The 24,174-nt window shown below is 39.5% G+C and overlaps 1 non-coding gene across 1 annotated transcript; it reads right to left on the bottom strand.

Annotated features, from left to right (window-relative positions):
* Positions 1-3,840: 3,840 nt before the first annotated feature.
* On the bottom strand, positions 3,841-3,917 carry Trnas-uga (transfer RNA serine (anticodon UGA)). The gene has a single exon. It is a non-coding gene; the product is annotated as a tRNA-Ser (tRNA).
* Positions 3,918-24,174: the final 20,257 nt, after the last annotated feature.

Genomic DNA, 24,174 nt, shown 5'->3' with positions numbered 1-24,174 from the left:
AGAGTTGTAGGCCCGGTGGTTGCGCCAACAAATCTTGGAGCTCACTATCAGATTGTTGTGCTACGGCGAGAGCTTCAAAATCAACTGCTTCAGTGATTACTTCATTCCTGGAGAGTGCATCTGCTGCCATATTTCGTTCTCCTTCAGTGTGGACAATATTGGTCGTGAACTGTCTGATATAGTCAAGGCGTCGCAGCTGACGTGGCGATGCCTTCTCAGGATTCTGTGCTGAAAGCATATGTTAATGGCTTATGGTCTGTGCTGAGAGCGAACTGCTGTGACAAAATTTCTTAATAGCAGCATATGCAGCATACAATTCATGATCATCTGTGGACTAATTCTGTTGAGATGGCGATCGCTTTTTACTGAAAAAGGCTAAGGGCTGCCAGTGCCCATCTATTTGCTGTTGCAGTGCAGCACTGATTGCAGTTGCAGATGCGTTGACCAACAGGGTGAGAGGCATCTGCAGAAATGGGTGTACTAACAATGTAACTTCTGTGATGGCAGTCTTCAGCTTGTTAAATGCCAACTCACCCTCACTGTCCCACTGGAGTTCGTCTTTTGGCTTTGGTGAACCTTGCAAGAACTTATTCAGTGGTGTAGCTAGGAAGGCATGATTGCGAACGAATCAACGCTAAAATTTGGTTATGCCAAGGAATCTATATAATTCTTTAACCATCGTAGGCTGAAGAAAATTCAGTATACTGTCTACTTTCTCCTGTGGTGACCATATGCCTTGAGCGTTGATAGTGTAGCCTAGGAACTGTACTTCAGTTGCTCCAAAAATGCACTTCAATGGGTTGATGAGCAGGCCATGTGCATGTAAACGAGTGAAGATCTGTCCTAAGTGTGATAGGTGTTCTGCCTCTGAATTTGACATGACCAAAACATCGTCAATATACACATAACAGAAGTCTAAGTCACGTGTCACTTCATCCATGAACCGTTGCAACATTTGGGCAACATTACAAAGTCCAAAAGGCATTTGGGTAAATTCAAAGAGTCCGAATAGCATGCAGATGGCAGTCTCAGTAATGTCGTCAAGTGCCACAGGGATCTGGTAAAATGCACAAACTAAATCCAATGTAGAAAAGATTTGCTTACCATGGACACTGATAGGACTGGATAATGATGTGGAATGGTTCTGGCATTGTGCTGTCTGTAGTCGCTGCATGGACCCCATCCATTATTCTTCTTTGGTACAACGTGTAGAGGAGATGACCAACTACTGCTAATTGGGTAATAGATTCCTTGTGCTAGCATGTACGAGAATTCCTGTTTAACTATCGTCAGTCTCTGGGGTGTCAAGCAAAGTGGTTGAGCATGTAGTGGTGGCCCAGGTGTAGTCAAAATATAGTGCACTGTCAAGTGTTGCACAGGTGCTAGTGTAGGAGTCTGGCATGTGATCTCTGGGAACTGTCTGAGGAGCTCTATAAATGGAGAACTGCCAGTAACCACACATACTGCTGTGTCTTCCACACAACGCATTCGACCTTGGATTGCTAGGTTGGTAATAGTGTCAAGAAGGTGTCGGTGATGGAGGTCAGGCAGGAATCAATAAAATGATAAAAAATCTGCTCCAAGTATGGGGTGCATCACATCTGCTACAACAAATTGCCGTTCAAATTTGCACCACAGGCCCAAGTTCAAAACTAATGTGAGATGACCATATGTTGTTATTGTGGAACCATTGGCCACTAAAAGGTGGCAGTCATCACATTTGCAACATGGCAGACAGGCAGATGGATAGACTGACACTTCAGCACCCGTGTCTACCAAATACTGTAACTTTGTGCTATGTTCTGTTACAAACAGTCAACGGCTGCCATCTGGAGAGCCAATGGCCATCATCACTCACTTCCTGCTGAGTTTCCCTGTTCATACGGCAGTTTACACTTGTGTGCCTACCGTCAGTGATACCATACCATCAGTGATACCAACAGATTCTTGTTGATGAAGGTGAGTGGCTGCACTTACCTGGTGAGCAGTGGCGACGAGATTGGCGGCTGGTAGTCTGGGTCCATAATGCAGCTACTTGCACGGTGAGCTTGGCAACCTGTGTTTGTAGCACAGCGAGAGTGTTATCTGCCTGAGATTGTGAGCAAACTTTTGCGATGCATGCGGATGGATACATTTCTGCTATGCAATCTGTGGTTTGCGCGAGTGAATCCTGATCACTGGCACACACTATCAATATGTTCTGCAAGTCAAGTGGCTGACGTGATAGCTAAATATTCCACAAAATGTCATCACTGACCGCGTTGCTCGTGAATGTATGCAGTCGGCATAGTAGCTGCGATGGCATGCAATCACCTAGCTCCTCTGTGTGGAGTAGCTTTGCCAATCTCTTTGCCTCGGACTGTGAGAGCCAGGCAATCAGAGCATTCTTGATGGCTGTGTAATGATCAGTACTCGGTGGTGACACCAGAATATCTTGTACTTCTCTGGCCATATCTTCATTGAGTGCAGCAACTACATAACTGTACTTTGTTTTGTCTGCGGTTCTGTGCACTAGCACAAATTGACTTCCTACTTGAGCAAACCGCAGCACGGGATTCTGTTGCCGAAATGATGGCAGTTTTCCTGCCACATGATTAATTGCTGCGCCAGAGACACTTCTGCAGTTGGTGGTGGGTCTGCCATCATGAGTTACGATGAAATGGAACACGGAAGATGTGGGATGCAGCTGATGCGGATGTTCATATTTAATGCGACACGGCACAATGCAGAGTGTTATTGATCATCAAATTTCACGTTAGCGACCATCGGACATCACTGTTGTGGAACTAGTTGTATTTACTTAATTGCAACATACAAATACACCGTAACTCAAATGACTCCTTTACTAGAAAATCAAACAACAGAGCAGCATAAAAAAATGAGGAAACATAAGTCAGAGACTGCACCAGAGATAATAATTACAAATGGCAATCACTCGGTCACAGCATTACACTGCATGTAACACTACACTTCACATTCATATGACTGAATTTTATCAGAATTACTTTTTCAACACACTGCTGTGAATTTTCTCTTCAACTGTTTGTCCCCATAGTTTCTACTACATTTAAGAAATGATTATAAAATATATTTGATAGCTTTGGCTCATCATTTATGGATTTGTACTTGTTCTTGCCAACACACACACTTCTCTTTCCCTTTCACAAGATACTTTTAAGCCCTCTAATGATCTATGGTTTTTACATGGCTGTTTTTTTTCCGATTAGCTTTTGTGAGAAGCTACTTTCAAATAATTATCTGAATTTATCATGGAATAGATTAAATTTTAATGTTAGCATTTGGTTTGTTATAGATTTCATCCCAGATTCTCTCTTGTAAACTGTGCTTAAAAACATTTGCCTTGTAGTCATTAATTATTCAAACTGATTTCCATTGAGGAGTATCCATACTGTAAGATGTGTTATTTAATCTAATGAACTAAGCATCATGATCAAAGAGAGCATTTGTTACTGAGTAAACAGCCTTTTCTTCCTCTGAGCATCACCAAAGAAATTGTTATCAATTATGGACTGTCTTTATCCACTGATCCATCACCAAAGAAATTGTTATCAATTATGGACTGTCTTTATCCACTGATATTGGGAAGTTAATTAGTGAGATCAGATTGAAGGATCCAAATAAGATTTTCAGGTTTTTTTCCCTTTCAGATTCCTTTAGAAAATCTACATTGAAGTCACCACAGACTTAACTGCTTACTACTGTCTGAAAGACAGCATAGCAAGGAGTCCAAATTTGTCAAAAACATTTCAAAATTTCCCAGTGAGGATCTATAAACTGTTGCAATTAAAAGTGAACTGAAATTTCCTGGCAGATTAAAACTGCGTGCTGGACCGAGACTCAAACTCAGGACCTTTGCCTTTCAAGGGCAAGTGCTCTACCAACTGAGCTACCCAAGCACAACTCACGACCCATCCTCACAGATTCAATTCTGCCAGTACCTCATCCCGAGTTTGAGTCTCGGTCCGACAAACAGTTTTAATCTGCCAGGAAGTTTCATATCAGCACACACTGCGCTGCAGAGTGAAAATCTCATTCTGGAAACATTCCCCAGGCTGTGGCTAAGCCATGTCTCCACAGTATCGTTTCTTCCAGGAGTTCTAGTTCTGCAAGGTTTGCAGAAGAGCTTCTGTGAAGTTTGCACGGTAGGAGACAAGGTACTGGCAGAACTGAAGCTGTGAGGATGGGGCGTGAGTCGTGCTTGGGTAGCTCAGTTGGTAGAGCACTTGCCCGCAAAAGGCAAAGGTCGCGAGTTCGAGTCTCGGTCCGGCACACAGTTTTAATCTGTCAGGAAGTTTCATATCAGCACAAACTCCTCTGCACAGTAAAAATCTCATTCTAAAAGAGAACTTTTTCAGTATTAATTCAGAAGTACAAACTTCTGTGTGCTGGTCACTAAAAAATATCTACTTGTCTCACTGATTCTGTACTTGTGTTCTGTCTAAATATATGTAACAAGTCCTTTTCACATATTAGTTCTGCATGAGTAAACTCCTACAATGTAATTTTTTACATGTAACCTCTCTGACCCTGTGTTTATGTGGTGCTCAGATAGGCACAGAATGTTTATCTTTTCAGAGATCTCTAAATTTTCCAAACAGACAAGAAGTTGTTCTACCTTATTACTCAATCTTCTAATATTTCGATGAAATAAGTGTGGTATTGATAGCTACGATGCCACAATGTAGGTGTGCTCTGGTAGGTTGGCACTACGACACCCACACCGACAACACCACCCTCTAGCCGGCGCTGTGCAGCTCTATGAGCACTGCTCCAGATTCTGCTCATTTGATTCCGAGTCGACGACCAAGCAACGTTGTTTCTACTTCATAGGGGGCTAGCCATTACAGACTTTGTTACTTCAGTTACTTCAATGATAATTTGTCCTAGTGGTAAACTACCCAAGCGTTGACGCCTATCCAGCTTCGTACCTACATGCTCTTCAGTGCAAAGTTACATATGTCATTGACTACTATTCTCTTAAATGTTCTGTAAAGTTAAACACAGTACTGAAGCATTTCACCTTTTCCTGCTCCTGCTCACTTCTTACATTCGGCCTACCCATCAGTTTACAGGAGCAGACCCACGCGCCGCCCACCAGGCGGGATACAAAAAGTGGCGACGAGGATGGGATTAAAAATTTTTTTTTCCCTCTCCTATCATTTCTTATTTTTGCTCAGTACTGCTTTCTTTTTGTGCTAGTCTCAGTATAAGACTTTCATTTGTGTAAACCATGGCTACACCACAGGAACAGGCTTCGCTGTCCGATCTTGTACGTTTTCAGGCTCAGCAAATGACGCAGCTGCTTGGTGCTATAAATGGACTGGTCACACTACAAACTGCAGCTACATCAGTGCCTCCAACACCACTACCTATACCGACACCATTGCTGACAGCGCTGCCATTTTGTGCCTTCAATCCTGACGTTGAACGCTGGCCGGAATACATCGCCCAGCTTGAAGCACACTTCGCAGCTTACAACGTACCAGGTACAGAGTGGCTTGCCTTTTTCATTGCCAACGTGGGTTTTGTATTATACCATGTGCTCATGAAATTGTTTTCACCACCCACCCAGAAACTAAAACTTAGGACAAAGTGATTGACACTTTGAATTCCCATTTCTGTGACAGTGTAAATGTGGTAGCTGCATGCTACAAATTATTTCGTCTCTGGTGTGTCCCTACTCAGTCCAGTAAATCTTGGTTAGCGGACCTTCAGGGACTAACATCTGATTGTGACTTTAATTGCTCATGTATACGCTCATATGCGGATATAATGATTAGAGACGCTATTGCAAAGAATGTGGCAGATCACCGTATCCATGAGCAAATCCTCAAATTTAAAAACCTGTCTTTGCAGGAAGTAGTGGACTTGCTGGACAGACAAGATACATTAGACATGGCTACTTCCATGTTCAACGTGACCCCAGGTGTGTGTACTGTTAGCGCGGCACAACATGTGACCTCCCGCCCGGCTCCAGCACAGGCAGCCACGCAGCACCATTTGCGTGCACGTATACAAGTTTCACGCCTGGCACCCACTAAGAAACTGCAATCATGTCCGAACTGCTTTTGTGCCCACCCACGGGACAGCTGCCCATCTCATCACGTACAGTGTTATTTTTGCAATAAGAAAGGACATGTGCAAGCTGTGCACAATAAGAGAAACTGTAATTCACAACTTGTCTCCCATTCACATGACTCGTGTGGGTGTCACTGCAACGGAAACTGCCGTGACCATGATTCACATCAGCCTATGAACATTAATGCCATTTATTCAATACCTTCTGTTTCACATGCTTCTACAGCTCGTTGTGTGAATCAAGTTTTACAGACACTTCCTTTCGCATTCAGCACGATGCGAGGAAAGTTTTTGTGACTTTGCACATTTGTGAACATTCTGTTTTATTGCAGCTGGACACTGGTGTGTCAGTTTCTTTACTGAACAAATCAACGTATGACTTGCTTGGTTCATCCCCGCTTTGTCGTTCACATTCCACACTGACTGTTTTACTGGACAGGACATCTCAGTGCTTGGCGTGTGTGGTTTGCTAGTCACATATGGTGCAACAACCCGTACAGCGTCTTTCCATGTGCTCCGCTCTAGTGTTGCTACGAACATTTTTGGCATGGACGCATTTGAACTTTTTGGCCTCGCAATTCAGGACACTGTACTTTGCATTGACACCAGTGATTATGCAGACAGTGTTGCCGCACTGTGCAATAATTTTGCTGAACTCTTTTCTGATGGCCTTGGTTATGCCACAGACTTTGGAGAGCATGTTGTAGTTAAAGACAATTCCATGCCTATTTTCCGGCGCGCATGCCCAGTAGTGCGTGCACTGTGCAACGCCGTAGCTGCTGAACTTACACATTTGCAAGACAGTGGTGTCATTGAACCTGTTTCTGCTGCACCATGGGCTTCACCTATAGTGTGTGTGAAGAAACCAAATGGTCATCTCTGTATTTGTGCTGACTTTAAGTCTACTGTAAATCCCCAGACAGTAGTCGCTACATTTCCCTTACCATGTCCTGACGACATTTTTGATAAACTTGCTGTGGGAAAATTCTTTTCCATGATTGACTTGCGGGATGCATACTTTCAAATTCCACTCGACGAACAGTTGCAGCACAATTTAGTGTGTTTTGCAACCTTCCCTTCGGTTGTGCTTCGGCTCCTGCTGTTTTTCAGTCTTTTTCAGCCACTGTCCCTGTTTTTTTCAATTATCTGGACGATATTGTCATATCAGGTCGCACCCCTGACGAACATTTGCAGAATTTGCGTGCCTTATTTACTGTACTTTTGCAGGCAGGACTAAAGTGTAACAGAGACAAGTGCAATTTTTTTCAAACAGATTCAGTATTTAGGACATATGATTAACGGATAGGGTATTCACCCCTCACCATCACATCTCAGTGCGATTAGAGATTTGCCAGCACCCAGGAACTTGAAAGAACTTCAGTCTATGTTGGGAAAAATTACATATTATATTCGGTTTATACCAAATGCAGTGCAGATTGCAGCACCTTTGCATCACCTTCAGCCTAAGAACATTCCTTTTGTTTGGTCTTCGTAACGTGAGGCTGCATTCCACAAGCTGAAATCTGCTTTGTTGAGTGATTGCTGTTTGATTCCTTTCGATACCTCCAAACCGGTAGTTTTAACTGTCGATGCATCTTCTCAAGGCATCGGAGCGGTTCTCTTGCACTGCATTAATTCTGTCGATCGCCCAATAACTTTTGCATCTAAGTTGCTCAATTCTGCCCAGAAAAACTACTCTCAAATCGAGAAAGAAGCTTTAGCTATTGCATATGGAGTGACGAAGTTTCATGATTTTTTGTACGGTTACAAGTTCTATTTGGTCACCGACCATAAGCCTTTGACATTGTTGATTCACCTGTCAAAGCCAGTTCTGGCCCGTACTGCACAAAAGTTGCAGTGTTAGTCCTTGTCTTTGTATAACTCCAATTACAAAATTTTGTTTCAGCCTATGGCCCAGCAAGGCAATGCTGATGCTTTGTCTCATCGATCTATCGGTGTTTGGTTCTTCGGAATTGTCATGCATGTTTATTGATTCACAAGATAAGGAATTAGCTGATGGTTTTCTGGTGGAGTTTTGTCACATTGCTTCCGCGACAGCTGCCGATGCTTCTTTGCAGATTTCTTTTGCAGTATCTTCGTACTCAATGGCCTCCATCTGCTATGCAGATTCGTGATCCACTTGTTCGACGTTACTTTGCGCAATGTCACAACTTGTCTGTACACCATGGTGTTATCTTGTTACGAACTGACAATCAGTCTCGTGTGGTTGTACCTCGCTCGCTGCAGTCGGAAATCCTCTGATTGCTGCTCACTGGTCATTGGGGTATCATGTGGACAAAGCAATTAGCACGTCGTCACTGCACTTGGGTCGGCATTGATAAACAAATTGAGAATTTGCTTGCTAACTGTCGCTCTTGTGCAGAGCATTACTCTGCTCCCCACCAGCATTTCTTTGTGTGGCCAACTCCTACTGTGCCTTGGCAGCGCATTCCTATTGATTTTGTGGGTCCTTTCTGGGACACCCGCTGGTTGATAGTTATTGATGTGTACAGCAACTTTCCTTTTGTTGTACCTATGTCTTCTACTACCCTTCAGTTTACAGGAGCAGACCCATGCGCCGTCTGCCAGGTGGGATACAAAAATAAGCTAACCTTACTTCTCTGTGTATTCTTAAGAATTATGCGGGGCCCATATATTATTTTAACTTCTTTCAAAACGGGGTGCCTGAATACTGAGTCTGGGCTAAACAAGGTACTTCCCTGGCACCAGTAACCACAGGGATCTTTCTTTGTGTGATGGTGGCCCCCCATATATTATCTGCAAGAAGCTTAGCCAATCCACATCCTATTCACACATATGTCGTGTCCTGTATAGCCTCATCTCCCAATTGTAACAACAGGCAGTGCACTCATGTGAGATTTCATTTCAGTCAGCAACAGCTTGCTCAGCACAGTGTTCACACAGCACATACCAGTTCAGACAACATTTCAAACACATTCTCTAAAGCTACAAACATTGTGAACATAGGTTTTCCTGTCCTTAACCCACCTTCTAAGAAAAGTGTAAGATCAGTAGTGCCTTGTGTGTTCTTACATATCTTCAGAACACAAACTGATCTTCCCGGAGGTCAGCTTCTATCAGTTTTTTCATTCTTCTGCAAAATAATTTGTGTCAATATTTTGTAGACATTACATGTTAAACTGATGGTTCAGTAGCAGCTTCATTTATCAGAACCTGCCTTCTTTAGAATGGGATTTATTATGTTCTTCTTAGTCTGAGGATATTTCCCACTTCTCACATATCTTGCATACAAGGTGGAAAAGTTTTTTGATGGCTGGAGCTCAGTAATTATGTGGGGGCCTTGTTTTGACTTACGTCTTTCATTGCTCCAACAAATTTGTATCACAGTATCATATCTTTAGTCTTATCTTTATTTATTTACTCTCCCTTTTTATAACATTATCTTCAAGTTGATTTCCCTTTTGAAGCCCTTCTATATAATCTTCTGCCTCTCAGATTTCCCTTCTTTGCTAGCTTGCCATCTGATCTCTTATATTCGTACAGATACTTCTCATTTCCTCAAAGGTCTCTTTAATTTTCATATAGGCAGCACCTATCTTTCTTGTAGTCAGGCATGCTCCTACAGCCTCACATTTATCATTTAGCCATTCCTACTTTGCTATTTTGCATTTTCTGTCAGTCTCATTTTTTAGACATTTGTATCCCCTTTTACCTTCCTCATTTACTGCATTTTTTAAATTTATTTATTTGCCTCTCATCAAGTATATATTCCTGTGGTATCCAAGGATTTCTATAGGGACTTCAATCTACGTGGCCTTTACCAATCTGTTACTCTGCTTTCTTTACTACCTTATGTCTAAAAGCTACCCATTCATCTTCTATTGTATGTTTTCCCTCTGTTTTAGTCAATCTTTACCTAATGCTCCCTTTGAAATTGTTGACAACCTATAGTCCTTTCAATTTATCCAGATCTCGTGTACCTAATTTATTATTTTCTGCAATTTTTTCAGTTTTAATCTTCAGTTTATAACCAATGAAGTATGATCATTGTCCACATTTGCCCCTATAAATGTCTACAATTTAAAATCTGGTTAAAAAAATCTCTGTCTTACCATTATACAAACAAATTTTAAACCTTCCAGTGTTTCCAGGTCTCTTCCATGTATAGGCCTCCAGCCTTTACACATAATTCCTAAGCTAAGGTTTAGCAACAATTGAATTAAGATCTGTGAAAAATTCTTCAGGGCGGCTTTCTCTTCCAGTTCTTTTCCCAGTGCATTTTCTCCTGCTATTTTTCTGTCTCTTCCTTTTCCTACTATTGAATTCTAGTACCCCATCACAATTAAATTTTCGTCTCTCTTAACTAACTGAATAATTTCTTTTATCCCACCACCTATTCTGTTAGTCTCTTCATCATCTGTGGAGCTAGTTGTTATGTAGACTTATACTATTGTGGTGGGTGTTGACTTCCTGTCTATCTTGGCTGTGATAATGTGCTCATTAAACTGTTCACAATAGCTTGCCCACATCCCTGCTTACTTACTCATTATTAGACCTTCTCTTGCATTACCGCTATTTCATATTGTATTTACAACCCCGTACTCATCACAGCAGAAGTCCTGTTCTTCCATCCACATCACTTCACTAATTCCCATTATATCTAACTTAAAACTGTCAATTTTGCTTTTTATATTCTCAAACCTACCTACATGATTAAGGGATCTAAGTCCACATTGTCGTGAGTAGTCCCTTCTTGGAGATCTGAACTGAGGTCTTTTTTGCCTCTGGAGTATTTTACCAAGGAGGATCATTAAGCCATACAGGAGAGCTGCATGCCCTCAGGAAAAAAAACATGAAAATGGCTGTCATTTCCACTTCCTTTCAGCCATTGAAAGTACCAGCACAGCAAGACCTTAAACCTTACAGTATTCATACTTTGTGTCTGTCGCACTCTTTTCTTGGTCTTATCCATACTTGCATTTAAACTCACTCTTCCTCTTCTCTCACTTGTTAGCTACCATATCATAACTTCAGGTCACTGAAACTACTGATATCAAATGTCACTGTTTGACTTGTAATGTAATGATAATTGATGTGTGACATCACAAATCACAAAAAATAATAAGAGAACAGAACTCTGAAATATTTCTTTTGTGTCTGTATTAGTTTTTGGAATATAGACTGTGGCGACAGAATAATCTGTAGCATAGCCTGAGTTCTAGCTTAGGTCTGCAGGCTTGTAAAGCCAACAGATGTGAGCATGAAATCTTAGATGTAGTTAACATATTGATCCGCAGTATAACCCAGGATATAGCGTAGGTTGAGAGGTAACAGTTTGCTTGAGAATTGATGAAGTACTACTGAACGCTTCAGTTAACCCATACCTTGCAGCATTCTCAGGTTATGAAATGTCATCTATGGCTGGCATTTTGTGTTTAATGTCCATCTTGCCCTTTTCTTTTGTGGTTTCCTTGTGCTGAGATCCTAAGAAACTTTCTCGTCCAGTGGTGAAGACTGTTTATTTGTGCTACATTCATACCTTTGATTGCTCTGCAGTCATACATTTGTTGAGCTATGAACATCTGCTTCTTGATATACACTCCTGGAAATTGAAATAAGAACACCGTGAATTCATTGTCCTAGGAAGGGGAAACTTTATTGACACATTCCTGGGGTCAGATACATCACATGATCACACTGACAGAACCACAGGCACATAGACACAGGCAACAGAGCATGCACAATGTAGGCACTAGTACAGTGTACATCCACCTTTCGCAGCAATGCAGGCTGCTATTCTCCCATGGAGACGATCGTAGAGATGCTGGATGTAGTCCTGTGGAATGGCTTGCCATGCCATTTCCACCTGGCGCCTCAGTTGGACCAGCGTTCGTGCTGGACGTGCAGACCGCGTGAGACGACGCTTCATCCAGTCCCAAACATGCTCAATGGGAGACAGATCCGGAGATCTTGCTGGCCAGGGTAGTTGACTTACACCTTCTAGAGCACGTTGGGTGGCACGGGATACATGCGGACATGCATTGTCCTGTTGGAACAGCAAGTTCCCTTGCCGGTTTAGGAATGGTAGAACGATGGGTTCGATGACGGTTTGGATGTACCGTGCACTATTCAGTGTCCCCTCGACGATCTCCAGTGGTGTACGGCCAGTGTAAGAGATCGCTCCCCACACCATGATGCCGGGTGTTGGCCCTGTGTGCCTTGGTCGTATGCAGTCCTGATTGTGGCGCTCACCTGCACGGCGCCAAACACGCATACGACCATCATTGGCACCAAGGCAGAAGCGACTCTCATCGCTGAAGACGACACGTCTCCATTCGTCCCTCCATTCACGCCTGTCGCGACACCACTGGAGGAGGGCTGCACGATGTTGGGGCGTGAGCAGAAGACGGCCTAACGGTGTGCGGGACCGTAGCCCAGCTTCATGGAGATGGTTGCGAATGGTCCTCGCCGATACCCCAGGAGCAACAGTGTCCCTAATTTGCTGGGAAGTGGCGGTGCGGTCCCCTACGGCACTGCGTAGGATCCTACAGTCTTGGCGTGCATCCGTGCGTCGCTGCGGTCCGGTCCCTGGTCGACGGGCACGTGCATCTTCTGCCGACCACTGGCGACAACATCGATGTACTGTGGAGACCTCACGCCCCACGTGTTGAGCAATTCGGCGGTACGTCCACCCGGCCTCCCGCATGCCCACTATACGCCCTCGCTCAAAGTCCGTCAACTGCACATATGGTTCACGTCCACGCTCTCACGGCATGCTACCAGTGTTAAAGACTGTGATGGAGCTCCGTATGCCACGGCAAACTGGCTGACACTGACGGCGGCGGCGCACAAATGCTGCGCATCTAGCGCCATTTGACGGCCAACACCGCGGCTCCTGGTGTGTCCGCTGTGCCGTGCGTGTGATCATTGCTTGTACAGCCCTCTCGCAGTGTCCGGAGCAAGTATGGTGGGTCTGACACACCGGTGTCAATGTGTTCTTTTTTCCATTTCCAGGAGTGTATGATGGAATTATTTTGTGAAAAGTTAAACAGACTTTTATCTTTGTGTTTGTATACTGCACTTCTCCTCAACTGTGAATACTTACAGATAACTAACTCCTTAATTACTGCTGTAGCAAAGTGCCGTAACACATACTAATGTGTTACCCTAACTGCAGGTGGCTAATTCAAATCCTTGTGCTAAAGGAAACTGTCATGTACATTTTTGGATTGAAGTGTATGTTTGCCGCTAGAGCCATAATGTTTTTTGCAGTATTGAGGTTTGACATCTTGAGACATAAAGAACTGAAAGAAAAGCTGTTGTGTGACATAAAGTAAGTGGACTTATCTTTGCATATGTACAGACTAGCTTAGTGCTCGCTGCTTTGCTCGCTTAGACTGTATGGCTGCACAGATTTTTTTTTTATTTATTTAATTGAATCTTTGTGTTGATCACAAGCTTTTAACACTAATTAAGGCCATATAAACATGGTTCTTCTGAATGTACTTTTCTCCGAAAAGTGATTCTGGTAGCCGGAGTCCAAAGCTTTTGCTAATCATACCTTTTGCATTCTTGTAGAGATATCTCCATAGCAACTTTCATACCATAACAGAAATTTCTTTATATCTGACTCTGAAGTGAAATACCAATTTTCATAAATTTAGCTTTAAATATTTTCCTAAAAATTTTCATCTTTTATTGCACTGTCTTAAGGATTGATACACTGAAACACATATTTTTTTATTGCTAACTGAGAAGTCAATCAGCAGTTGTCATAGATGTAGCCTTAAAAATCCTTTAGCAGTTCTTTAGTAATTATTTATTTTCAAAAACTTCCAACCTTTATTTTAGCCCCTTAGTGTCTGAATTTCCAAAGTGCTGAAACATGTATTTTTTATTTCTTACAGAGAAACCTAATACTAGTTTTCATAGTTCTAGCTCCAGAGTGTGCTTAATAGTGACATACTTTCAAGAAACCTTTCATCCGCTATTTCAACCCTGTAAGAATGGAATTTCGGATAATCCTGTCTTAAATTATGCCTAGATTATAAAATCATCAACCTCTCCAAGTTTGTATCCTTAGTGGTTTGGCCTGGATGATGATGAGTCAGTGAATCAGCCTGACACTATGTCACCCACTTAGGGGTTGCATTTCCAAAAATAGTTGAACATATATGTTTTCACCTCTAATTGAGAAGCCAGGGGTTGAATTTCCAAAAAACAGTGAAACACATATTTTTTTATTTCTAACTGAGAAGCCAGTTTTAAATTTTCATAGATTCAGCTTTAAAAATGCTTTCATAATGAAATATTTTCATAAAAAATTCCATCCCCTTAGGAGTTCAATTTCCTAAAATACTGAAACAAGTATTTTTTTATTTGTAACCAAGAAGTCAGATACCAATGTTCATAGATGAAGCTTTAAAAATACTTTAGTGGTGAATAGTGATGTGGAAAAAGGAATGGATTAATACTGGCTTGAATAATTGGAAAAATTGTTTGGAAAGAATAGTTGAAAAAAAATTTGAAGGTAAATTATGAATCTGTGCACGATTTTGATTGAACTTTAACTGATCCCAATATCAACAGACCATTAACATCATTACATTCAAGGTCAATAAACATAATTTGCGTTACGTACTGCTGCTTCCAGCAGTGTGCGGTACCAAATAATCACCGCAACCATTGAAATTGTCAATCTGTCACACAAAATACAATATTTGTAGTATAATGAAATCAATTTCAATAGGTGCCTATCACATGTGAGTCATTACCTTCACTGTAATTCCATTGTGTTTAGTCTTGATTGTGACAGTGCCAATGAAGGAATGCTCCTCCACATACCACGTAAATTATTCTTGTCTGCACTGAACCTCTTGTTGGAGGATCTCAACAGCGAGTGGAGTGATGAACAAATAGAAGTTGACCTTATAACCATGTGATAAATATTATTTTTCTAGTAACTTTTTATAATTCTTTTAATGACTACTTAAAATACACACTTTTAACAATGCTGGTATGATGGACCCAAGCATACGTCCATGCACTACCACTTCCTGAAACAAAAGGGTGAAGATACATGAATTAATAAATTGAAGAGTATATTTCTTACTTTGTTTCATACATATATTTAATGATGTGTCAGTACATTGTCCTCACCACAAAACAACTCGTTAATTTACCATTGGCGCTGCCTGTAACTCATTATCAATTTATATGGGCATGTCAGCTTCTTTTAACACATACATATATAAGTTTTCTCTCCTGCCATTTTTAGTTTACCACGCACACACCCATGTATTGTTTTAACACACATACACTTATCACCTTGCAGCTAGGTTTCGTAAGTTTTTGTGCTTTGTTTTTGAGCATCTTTCATACAGTTTTATTACATAAAATTTCTGTAGAGTCCTTTCCACAATCTGTATACTTAACATAATAACATACAAACACAATAACAAAATACATTTATCCTATTCATTTGCTGACATGCCATTATCCACACTCATATGCATTGTAGTCTAACATATTCCCTCTCTCCTTTCTATATATAGTGTCATTACTTGTCATTTGGTTTTAGTACATTTTGTCAGATTTCATTTTTGTTACATTATTTGATTCAAACTATATGAGTACACATTTTATTCTCATTTTGTTATACATGCTTCATATAACGTGCATACAATAATAGATACTGTTTTCATTTATAGCATACATTGACATACATTTCATCTCAATTTACAGTGACTTCTTGCTGGAGCATATTTATCTATTCAAAAAGAATCAAAGAAGTAAACAATAGTCTCAACAATAGATACTACTCACCGCTCAGATAACTGCTTATGGCCTTGCCTCTCTACCATTCTCCAGGAAGGATCTACACACTACAGGGTTGTGGAAATTTGATGAAAGCGCATTTATGTGCTCAGTTACATCTTGTTAATAGACTTAACTGTGATCCCAAGAACAAAATAGTTTGTTGTTTCTAAGCACAACTCAAATCTGATGATACCAATTGTATAAAATACTTATCCAGTGATTAAAAGTGCACCTCAGTAATTACTTGTTATGTTCATTGTATAAAGGATAACTATTTCGTATGCTGAGGTTTATACAGTTGTGTCACCAATATGATATGTTACATATAATGAGCCATAAAACAATGTTAACATAAGTAACAAATGGGCATAAAAATTTCAGTGTAATTCAGGTGATTGACACTTTCATGGGTAGTTGACTCTCACAGCAGTTAGGTTTTGACCCCTTCATTATTTGGTAGTGCTCAACCTTAGTTCAGCATTGTGATATATGATGTGCTGCAACTGTTTTCTTCTCATACTTTAACACTATTACATTCATACATATCATAAACTTACATTTATATTTACTTGCAGTGTGGTCCTTTCTTATGCTTATATAGTACCTAACACTCTACAAGCATTTATCTTTCTTCACTTTAGGACGTTTGATGCATCATTCCCTGAAAGAGAAAACTTAAAACTAAATCTTCATAGATAAGTGTATAGTGGTTCGATGGCTACTAATACTTTTTTCATATATTCAGCCATGTATTCATTCACTTCAGCGTGCAGTCATGATATCACAAAACTTATTTCATATGATGAAAGAAATCTGAAAGATAAAGTGTATCAGAGGTGTGGTACAACCTATTATTCAGTTTGCCACTTTTGCTGTACTCACTTGTTTACCTTCACCAAGACTTTTCTCGTCCATCAAGTATGACTAGTGCATGCACTTTCAATACTTAAATTTGTAAATATTGTAAATATGTAGATATAATGTATATAGGAGCATAGATTAAGAAAGTATCTTGTAGTTTAGTGTCCCTTTCCTGTGTATATAATCCCTTAGCTTATTTTTGTGTGTGCGTCTTGTGTAGATAGTCATAGTTGTAGTACAGACTATCTCTTAATTTTCTTTGTCTCTGTGTATTCAATAGGCTTTACAAATGCTGGTGCAGGCTGTAGCTCATCAGCTTTGTTTTGGGCACTCCAACACTTCCAGCTGTGTCTGTCTCATGTGCACGTGCTTGTGGTTTGTTGACTAGCTTGCTCCTGAACACAGATGTGCTGCATTGCTGTGATACCGCTTGCATCATGGCGAGTTGTGTATTGCACTGCATGCTACCTTGCATTTCACAAGTTCATTTATTTGTTCACACCTGGGCTATGCTCAAGGCGAAGTGTTGTATTTAGAGTATCATTGTCTCCAGACACATAAAAATAAAATTCTTCCTTGTTAAAACCACTCATCTTATCATTTACACTTTTGACACATAAGAAAAAACACAAACACAAATTTTCCTTAACAACTAACAACATAAATTCTGGAATGTGACTTTACTGTAGCCTAAATCTAATATTGTTATAGATATATACAACTTAGAGGGTATACAGTCCTTCTTCAATATATAAACGTTCTCAAGTCTTTATGTGAGTAAAGGCCCTTATCTTTACCAATCTGTATGCTCCCAGGTAGGGGATTTTAGTAATAATGTATGGTCCCGTGTATAGTAGTTGCCACTTACAATTCAGTTTTCCAATTTTTGTGGATTTTGGATGAGTTCTAAGTAACACCTTTTGTCCTATATAAAATTGTGTTATACATTTCACCTTTCTGTCATAAATTCCTTTCCTGTATTTAGCCCAGGTTTCAAGGTTGATTACTGCTTGTCATATTTTATCTTCCAATGATAATTCCTAGATTGGTATCTTAGACAAAGGTTTCTCCCACTTGTCTACTTGTTTGCAATTGAACATCAGCTCATTTGGTGTAAATCCAGTTGATGTATGGGGAAGATTGTTAACAACTTGTAAGATGGGAGTGACATATTGAATCCACTTGGTGTGTTTATGAGGTATATAGATCCTCACAAACCTGTTGAATTCCTTAAACACCCTTTCTATGGGTGATGCTTTGGAATGAAATTTGGATACTAAATTGTGTTTGATTTGGTTGGAGTCTACAAACTCTTTCTATTTATATACAAAAAATATGAGACATTATCTGTTAACATGACTTCTGGTTTTCCTGCTCTTGTAATATAATCCTTTTTGACATGTCTAATAATTGAACTGACTTTAGTGTTCTGTACAGCATACAATTTGACGTATTTAGTGAAAATATCATGCACACCTACTATATACTTTATGCCACCCTTACCTCTGGGATAGGGTCCAGCCACATCCAAAGATACCTTTTCTAGAGGTTTTATAGCCACAATGGGATGTAGTTCACTCTGTTTGGAGATGTTAGAATGTTTTGTTTTCTGGCAGACAATACAATTTCTTACTGTCTGTAGTACTCTTCATCTAAAGTTGGGGAAATAACTATGTTTACCTATCCTGTCACTGCAATTTGTAGTGCCATAATGGCCGCAAGTGTTGTGTATGTACAAGATAAATTCATCCACATATTCCTCTTGCAGACACATGTGCCATTGTTCTTGTTCACCTTTGTGAATAGTGAAAAACCTTTTTAACTTTTCATTACTATTCTGCATACGTTTCGTGCTTACCTTACTCCATCATGTGTCTGCCTGCTGTAATTGCTACATGTGTTTACACATGTGGGCATAGTATGGCCGGAGCATTTTGTCTTGCATCAACATAGCTCTTGTTTCACCTTCCTGCTCTAAAAGATTGTTAAATTCCTCCAAGCCTTGTGACAATTGAGAAAGAGCATCAGCTATTATGTTCTGGTTTCCTTTTATGTACACTACATCAAAATCGAATTCTTGAAGAAACATACACCACATGGCTATCCGTTGGTGTAGCTTGCAATTTTGCACTGGCAGTGTAGGTATACATTCATGTTCCTTCAGTTCTTGAAAGAATCCCTGTGACTTCAAATTAGTCGTAGCACCCATGTCAAACACAACGGGTTCATCAAGGTCAAATATTTTGGATTTAATATTAGCTTGTATCTTGCCCTCTGTCAAGTTTTCCTGTATGTCTTCATTACTTTGATAATCCTCATTACTTTGATACAGATCATCTTTCACATCACTACCTCGATCGTATCTGATAAAGCAATTGTCAATCAAGCTTATGCCCCATTCTCTTCCAGGTAACAGAATGGGGGCCTACCATGACCGGTTCAGGCTTTCCGTCATCATGGTGGCATCAGTCTTTGGGTTGGGCATAACTTTTACTATATGGACTGTTGGTGTTTGATTACACCAGTTAATATCCTGTGAGGCTCTGGACTGAAATTCTCTTTGTCTTTGCGAGTTATTCAGCATACGTGCATTACTTTGCTGGCTGAATTCTGCTGTCTGTGGATTATTCAGCTGTCTGGTATTGTTTTGTGTTTGCCAAGTGATCAATTGATTATTCCTGGTACCTTGTGTCTGTACATATTGTGCAGGCTGGCCATGCACTACTTGCCCATTGTAGTTGATTTTGTTAAATTTTTGCCCATTTCTTTTATATCCACCCTTGAATTTATGGCTTTTGCCATTGCTGTTGTGATTACGATTACCATTCCCATAGGTCTGTGTGGGGTAGGGTTGCATCCTTGTTCTACTATGAATCCATTGTTCACTTGTTGGACTGTAAATCCCTGTGCCACTATCTGCTTATTAACAGGTTTGGGTTGTACGAGTCTCTCTTTGTATATAAAATCATATCCAGTACACATAGAAAGTATTCAGTGTCATGTTCCAGAATGGTAATGAGTTTTTTTCAGCTCTTTAAAATTTTCAGCAAGTGTACTTGAGATACTGGGTTTGTCCAGTATCTGGTTTTATTCAAATATTTTTCAACATAGCCCATTAAACTTCCATGTTTGCTACTGAATGGAGCTGGGTTGAATACTTCATGTCTGAGCCTCTCTTGTACAGCTTCTGACTGATATTTATCCTGAAGGGCTCTCTCAAACTGTTCATAGTAGTGGCAATGTTCAGCCATGTCCATAGCCCATAGCAAAACGTCACTCTGTGTGTATCCAACAACAAATCTAATTTTCTGGGCTTTGGTCCAGGTACAAGGTAAAACATTTCAAAATGCTCTGATAAAGTCCAGGGGTTTGTTATTTTCGTTCAGAGGTAAATACAGGAAATTGTTGATGCCTAAGTAATACTTCATCTGCAAATAATGTTGACAAACATGCCGTGCTGTCAGTGTCAGGCCTGTTTATGTTCACTGCTGGTGTAGCACATGGCAACTGCGCTTGCTTGACAGTTACAGCTGCTGGCATGTGTTGTTGTCTGCAACCTTCACTATTTTCCTTCGACAGGATAGCCACATATTGTGGGTAACCAGAGAAAGTATCTAACTCCTCTAAAAGCATAGGTTTGCTTTCTGTCAGATGTTGTTTTGGAATGTCAGTAGTTTTAGCAATTGTGCCTCATAACCCTTCCTCTGCTTCCTTTAAACTTGAATCTATTTTGGCTATAAATTGACTTTCTTTTTCCTTTTAGAGCTTCTTCTGCTGTATCTAAATAAATACATCTAGTTTTTGAACAACATATTAAACACACTTCCTTATGCACAGCAAAACACTCCATTTAAGCACCAAGTGCGGTCATATGAGCAACTTCCTACCTTTACTGCTGAAATCAGCATTCCCAGATCATCTCATTTGAAGGCATAATTTAATTTTAATATTCTCCTTCAAAGGTTTCATGATTCCCCAGCTTGTGGACAAGTAATGAATACAATGAAAGTTTCATTAGTTCCTTGTAACAATAAAATGAGTCATTTATCTCAAAAATTTTTATCTCAACAATTGAAAGGTCTATTCATATTTCAGTTGGCACTATCCTTTAAATGGTCCCTTTGAATAGTGATGTGGAAATGGAAATGGATTAATAATGGCTTGACTAATTGGAAAAATTGATTGGAAAGAATAGTTGAAAAAAATTTTGAAGGTAATATATGAATCTGTGCATAATCTTGGTTGAACTTTAACCGATACCAATATCAACAGATCCTTAATATCATTACATTCAAGGTCTATAAACATAATCTGCATAATGTACTGCTGCTTCCAGTAGTGTGCAGTACCAAATAATCACAGACATTGACATTGTCCATCTGTCACATGAAGCAGAATATTTTTAGTATAATCAAACCAAGTTTAATAGGTGCCTATCAAGTGTGAGACATTACCTTCACATTAATTCCATTGTGTTTAGTCTTGGTGACAGTGCCACTGCAGGAACACTCCTCCAGATACTGCGTAAATTATTCTTGTCTGCACTGAACCTCTTGTTTCAGGATCTCGCTGGTGAGTGAAGTGATGAACAGATAGAAGTAACTTTTTATAATTCTTTTAATGACCAGTTAAAATACACATTTTTAACAATGCTGGTACAAAGAATCCAAGCATATGCCTGCATGCTACCACTACACAAAACAAGAGGGTGAAGATACCTGAATGAATAAACTGAAGAGTGTATTTCTTACTTTTTTTGTTATAGGTATTTAACAATGTATCGAAATGTTATCCTTGCCACAAAACAATTTGTTAATTTACCTTTGGCTGTGTCTATAACTAATTTTTTTTTTAAAAAAAAAGAAAGAGCAAAAAATATTTTTCAATACAGTGGTTCTTTAATAATTACATATTTTTTAAAAATGTTTTCACCCACTATTTCACCCCCATAGGGTTAAACTTTCAAAAATGCTGAAACACATATTTCTTTAATTCTGACCAAGGAATCAAATACGTATTTACATAGGCCTAGTTTCAAAATTGCCTTAATAGCAACATTTTTCAAAAAAACCTTCATCCCCTATCTCACCCCATGAGGGTTGGAATTTCAAAACTTCTTGCTTAAACGATGCCTACAGTATAAGATCTACACTTGCTCCAAATTAAATTTTTGTCCTTGGTACTTTGGGGTGGTTGATGATGAGCCAGTCAGTCAGTCAGTCCGGACATTGCCCTTTAAACACAGAAACTAGTGACTCTTCAAAAATCCACACATTGGGAAATGACAAACTCTTGTGATCATAGTGTAATACAAATAAATAACAAAATAAAAATATCTTCTCATTGTTTGGCTATAATTTGGCGCAATTGACAGTCAAGGGAATGTCAGATTCTAGAAACTCCAACAAACATTAATTTCAAAAATATGACCCCTATGGAAATTGCAAATTCTGCAGGTCACTAATTTACTGACTTTGATGTTGTTCCTAGCAGAATATTTAGCTCTTGGACTAATCTGACAAAATTACCTTGAAGCTCTCTTTATAATCAACCAAATGCTCATGACATGTTTGCTGAGAGATTTAACATTCTGTAGAAACACCCTTTTATGAAACTGCAAGTCAGCCAACCATCTCGAATTGCTGAACTTTTTGACTTTTTAAGGCTTTACAAAACTGTTTAGAAAGAGGCAATCCAAATGCAGGTTTGATTTCTACCAAGTATTAACTGGGTGAAAGCTGCTTATTCTAACAAGAAATGACAGTAAATGTATATTTTGATAGGCCAATGTCAAAATATCGAGACTAGTGAACAGGGGTCAACAAGAGGTTTGTGAACTTACACCTCTTATTGCCCGAACTGCCCATTTCTGAGCCAAAAATATATTTTTAGAATGGGAAGAGTTATCCAAAAATATAATATCATATGACATAAGTGAATCAAAATAACCACAGTGGACTAATTTTCATCTCAAGCAATCACTTACTTCAGATACTGTTCGAATAGTAAAAATTGGCAGCATTAAGTCTTTGAACAAGTTCCTGAATGTAGGCTTTTCACAACAGTTTACTATCCATCTCAACACCTAGAAATTTGAACTGTTTAGTTTCACTAATCATATACCCATTCTGTGAAATTAAAATGTCAAGTTTTGTTGAATTATGTGTTACAAACTCTAAAAACTGAGTCTTACTGTGATTTAGAGTTAGTTTATTTTCTACAAGCCACAAACTTATGTCATGAACAGCATTGTTTGAAACTCAGCAAACGTCGTACAGAACATCCTTTCCTACCAAGCTAGTGTCATCAGCAAACAGAAATATTTCAGAATTACCTGTAATAGTAGAGAGCATATAATTTGTATAAATAAGGAACATGAGTGGCCCCAACACTGATCCCTGGGGCATCCTGATTTGTCTGTACCCCACTGAGGTCCCACATCACAGCCATTCTCAGCACTGTGAATAATGACCTTTTGCTGTCTGTTGTTGAAGTAAGAGGTGAACCAAATTTGAGCTACTCCCCATATTCCGTAATGGTCCAGCATCTGGAGCAATATTTTGTGATCAACATAGTGAAATGTACTCTTTGCAAGACTTCAGTGTTAATCTTTTTGCTGTCCATAATATTTTAAGCATTTTGCCATTAATCCACATTTTAGAAGCCTTGATTTTCATTGCTGTTGTTGTATTTAGTGTCCACCCTTCAGAACCATATAGAAGTACAGACCAGCTGTAGAACCTTACAAATCAAACTCTAAGGTTTAGGTCTATGTTTGTACCTGTAGGAATTTTCTTAAATTTTATGAAGGCATCATGGGCACTCTGCATGCAAAATTTTGACTCCATGGCTGATTTCCAACCTTTACAGAGCCAAATTCCAAGGCACTTAAACTTGTCTATTCTTTTTATTAAGGAGCTGTTTGGATCATAAATTTGCATTTTTAAAGGAGTAGGGCTGTTATAGGACAATAACAAAATGTGTCTTTTTTGGTGTTGATGTTCAGATCTAGATTACTGCTTTGAACTTCTACTATGGTGATGAGTTGTTGAAGATCATCTAAAGTATCAGCAATCAATATTCCTTCATCAGCATAGCAAATATTGCTGTTAAATACTCCATTTACCTTAATGCCTTCTTGTGTATCATTAAGTACATCCTGAAAATTACTCTCATGGTATAAGTTTGAATAACTGGGGGACTTGTAATCCTCTAAAGATATTAATCAAGTCAGTGACCTCATTATCAAACTCAACCTGTGCTGTCTGCTTTTCAATATAAATTTTGTATACAGCAAATGTCTTTCTTATCTGTAAGAATTTCCATCAGTTTATGATTATGTACTGTATCAGAGGCTTTTTCATAACCAGTAAAACAAGGCCTATATTTTTATCCTGATAACAGCAGTTTTGC

The sequence above is a fragment of the Schistocerca serialis genome, chromosome 1, assembly GCF_023864345.2.
Source record: "Schistocerca serialis cubense isolate TAMUIC-IGC-003099 chromosome 1, iqSchSeri2.2, whole genome shotgun sequence".
NCBI classification, from domain to species: domain Eukaryota; kingdom Metazoa; phylum Arthropoda; class Insecta; order Orthoptera; family Acrididae; genus Schistocerca; species Schistocerca serialis.
This window is presented reverse-complemented; position numbering and strand designations above follow the sequence as displayed.